The 4,372-nt window shown below is 43.7% G+C and overlaps 1 pseudogene; it reads right to left on the bottom strand.

Moving 5' to 3' along the window:
- Positions 1 to 319: 319 nt before the first annotated feature.
- On the bottom strand, positions 320 to 3,479 carry LOC118102970 (annotated as a pseudogene).
- Between the last annotated feature and the right edge of the window lie 893 nt (positions 3,480 to 4,372).

Genomic DNA, 4,372 nt, shown 5'->3' with positions numbered 1-4,372 from the left:
TCAAAGGTGGGTCTGCAGCACTCTAACCTAAAGCTTGTATAATTTCATCACCATCATATGTTAGGAATGACGTCATTATGAAGTCACGAAATGACATCACACAGTGTAGTAATGCATATTAACTCTGGCAGCCAATAAGATTAGCGACACGTGCAGTAGTGTCACATTTCCATGTTATGCATGACCGACCAGTACATAGAGCGGTAGAGCAAGAACCCAGAGTGAGGTGAAGTGAGTGAAGTGGATCAGATTTTCACCACCGCCAAAACGCTCTTATTGGCGGTTGTGGGATGGTTGGTGGTGAAAGGGTGGGTCCAGTTTACGGGCGTGGTTGAGGGGCGGGTGTGATTGGTGAAGACGGTTTGGGTAGAGGGACGAGTGGTGGCTGCTGAGGTTGAACAGGTAAAGTTTGCGTCTTTGTCGATCCGGTGGAGGGAACGTTAACAAAGCCTGTTTGGTACTGCCAGTGATGTTGCTGATCCATCCCATGTACTGACACACGGGTGTAGATCCCCGGGTGTTGGGCTTAGCACAGCCGCCACCAAAACTCACGATTCCAACCGTCCGTCCAGCCTGAACCAACCTTTCTCACCAGGGCGCCCCCTGAGTCTCCCTGTGGAAAGAAACCGACGATAGTTGTTGAGACAGTTTCTGTCAGTGCTGCCTCGGGGATAACTCATTAAAGTTGACCAGGTGGTGATTGAGATGCTTTGGCTTCACTTATGGGGGAACAGTAATGTCGTCCATCTTTATATACAGTTAGTGCTATGAAACGTGTGTCTTACAAGCAATAGGTCAAGCTGATAGTGAATTGTAATGTGCCCCCTTCTGGACTATAAGGCAAACAACACCAAATGGTCTTTACAATTGTTTCAAGGAGAGAAAAACATGCTCACCTCCATTTTCCTCATTTATTTGCAACAAAGCTGAGATACAAAATCTGCCTCGTGACAATCTGTGTCTTACCTGGATTTCTCTCACCTCTTCGTGAGGACGTTTTTCTCTCCTGTCAGTAAACAAAGCATCACATAGCAAATACTGTGCAACAAAAGTGGTGGTCACCTGACATGAGTCAATTCCGCCCGCCCGGACCCCAGCGCAGATCATCTTGTCTGTGATGAGAAATCTGTTGTTGCACTGACACTCTTTGTTTCCCACTATTGTCAGATTAGCCTCCTGCAGGGTGTTGGATGGGCTCCACCCTAATTGGAGAGATTTCAAACAACAGCTTCAAATTTATGTGTGAAACAAAACTAAAGCAAAAGATGTAATTTGACATATTAACAGATTGAAAAGCTGCCTGCTAAGTTTCTCTTTGGTTTGTGTAATGTGTGAGCTCACAAGGGCGAGTGGTGCCCCAACCAGCGACCCAGGTGATAAGCCCAGAGTGGATGGTGCTGTTTGCCCCGGCCAAACAAACAGGTTGTATGTAGGTGGTAAAGTTCACAGGTGACGACAGCTTCAGGAGACATATGTCGTTCTCGTAGGTCCAGTTGTTGTATGATGGATGGCACTTGACCTGAGCGATCGTCCGTGACACTTCATTGGGGTTTGAACCTGACTGGTTAAAGCGGCCCAGGTAAACCGTTACGTCACTTCCTGACCTTGAAGACAAAATGAGAATAAAATCAATTTAAATTGTCTAATGTCATGAAACTTGGTGGAAAGACAAGGAGCAAGAAATGACTCATTACATTTTTGCGATGATTCCACTGATCCAGGATTTATTTCCCACGTTCTTTAGTGAGAGAGAAAGTGTGTCTGGACCTTTTCACTGATTCCCCACCGAACAGTTCATGGCTCTTGTTGAAAAGAATTTTGGGGAATATGAGTGTGTGCATTTTGCAGATCCCAAAACTCTTGATGGAGAAGTTTCAGAAGGGAACAGAGGTGGGAGTTCTACTGAGTTTTAGTTGAATAGACCAAAGGAATAAACGCAATGGACAGATCCTTCTTCCTCACTTCTTCTTTTAACTTCTTAAAGCTTTTGCTCATTAACTTTAAGTGTTTGTTTTCTTTTTTGAAAGTTTTTCCCACTGTGCCTGTTGTGTCACAGAGACATACCAGCATGTCACAGATGGAATGTGGCTGGTCGAGCTGCCTGCTGTGCGCACTCTGAGTTACAAACACGTGTTGACACTGGGATAGAGTTCAACAAATACTAGAAACAGCTAGAAGGGGAAATCCGACCATTGACACATGAGACAGAGAGACAGAGACAGAGAGAGAGAGAGAGAGGGAGAGGGAGAGGGACGGACGGACGGACGGACGGAAGGAAGTTTCCACAGTAGAATTAGTCGGGAAAAGGCGTCAAGAGATTTGTTTCTAAATACTTACCATAACACGCAGTGTGCAGCTGTCATCACCCACTGGTTGTTAATCAGTGACCCCCCACACCTGTGATTTCCGAAAAAGACCAAAGAAACCTGCCAGGGCCAAGATCCTGGAGACGCGGTTTGACCGCCCACGATCCTGGTGTTGGCGGGAGCCCGGCCGCACGCTGACATGAGACGAAAATTAAACATGAAATAATATGCATAGAAAATGTTCTATATGTGACTTAAAACAGCTTTTAAACTTGGAAGAGTTTGTAAAGTTGCACTTACTAAACGCTGATTGACATCCTGAAATCAAAACAGAGAGGACAATGCATGAAAGTGGTGTTCAGGGTGTGGCACAGGATGACTGGCACTTTTCAACACCAACCAATAGGAGGTTCGATATTTAAACCACAGTGGTAAACCTTCGGTGTAGCTTTCTTTATTGTGGGGAGAAATCTATGCTTTAAGCTTTTAAAACTTAAAGAGTCATTTAAATGTCCCACAAACTTTCTATCTCAGACAAAATCTACAACCAAGACAAGATTCAAATTCATTCAGTAATCTGAATAATATTAAATATTGTAATTGAAATTAACTGGACTGATCTCGCCACATAAAACAGACGTTGCTTTTCTACCTGTGAAGGTCAAAAGAACGGGACACAGACAATTATTCAGTTCTGTAATTTACTGATGTTTCCCTTTTCATTCAAATCAAACACCTCTTCAAGGAAATTAAATAAATACCAAAATAAAAGCTGGCCTCGGACAATTCAGAATTGAAATTGTGCTAAATCCAGGAATCTAAATTGTTGGCTGAACATCAAACAAACAGTTGGTTTCTGTCTTTTATCAGTCACTATCGTTTTTGATAAAATATTTGCAATTTAAATTTAAGGGCCGCGATTCGTCAATTTCACCAAATCAAGACGATTTTCAAACCTTGGAACAATTTTTGTTACAATAGAAACTTTCTTTCCGAACTTCATTATTGATACGAACCGAATAATAATAAACATCTGTCTTACCTGTGCACAGGAGAAGGATTGTCACGGTTAAGACACACACAAACTGTTGGAGAGCCATGTTTACTGTGTCTCCTTCACTCTGTCCTCAGCGTTAAGTAATTCACTCCTGATGTCCAGCTCCTCCCACAGTGTCACACCTGGCATCTCCAACCTAAAATATGCATCAGGACAAACGTGTTTGTCTTGATGCCCTCAGCCTGGGTGACTCATTAGGTGCATGGACAGCTGCCAGTCAGAGAGGAGGGAAGTGGCATTCCTCCACAAATCTTAATCTGAGTCGGTGCCTCAACGCTTCCTTCCCGTAGATTCAATCAAGCTCACAGATATGATTCCTCTAAATTCCCAGGGAAATCTGTCAGAATCCCGTAAAAGTGGAACCAAATTCCAGGATCTCTGTGTTTGTCCGTATACGAGTCAAATTTGAACAGATTCCTTTTGGCCCATGTTCAACCAAGTTTCATTCAAGTTCCTTCAGTATTTTTACTCATTCCCTTCGGCCCAGGTCTTGTAAAACACAGTCATTACTTAGGTGCTCGGTCTCGAAGGATCGTACCTCCAACCACGATCTTTGGAGGCTGAGCGGGGGACTTAAAGGTGCAGGGCGCCAGTCCCTCACAATTTATTATGCATTTCATCCTCGCATGGCAGTGGGGTAGAGCGGGTCGTCCACTAACCAGCGGGTCGATTTATTTATTTATTTTTACTTCCAGGGAGGAGCACTTCAGCCTTTAATAAAACATTTTCCCTTCACTCACATGTGTGACCCTCACTTTGACTCTGAGTTGAGCCAGAGGAGAGAACTGCAGCTCACACTCTAGAGCAGAGGTTCAACAGGGTCGCACTTAACGGGTCACGGAGAGACTGGGGTCTCGAAATGTTTGTTGATTAGACGATTTTTCCACAAATTTAAATGTCTTTAAATAAATGAACATGAATCAACATAGTAGGACCAGATAATGAGGAAGACGTATCTTCAGTCACCTTTGAACAACATATCTTGAAAGTGTATTTTCCTCACCCACCA

The sequence above is a fragment of the Hippoglossus stenolepis genome, chromosome 23, assembly GCF_022539355.2.
Source record: "Hippoglossus stenolepis isolate QCI-W04-F060 chromosome 23, HSTE1.2, whole genome shotgun sequence".
NCBI classification, from domain to species: domain Eukaryota; kingdom Metazoa; phylum Chordata; class Actinopteri; order Pleuronectiformes; family Pleuronectidae; genus Hippoglossus; species Hippoglossus stenolepis.
The sequence above is the reverse complement of the archived record's forward strand: the minus strand, read 5'-3'. Positions and strand labels throughout refer to the sequence as shown.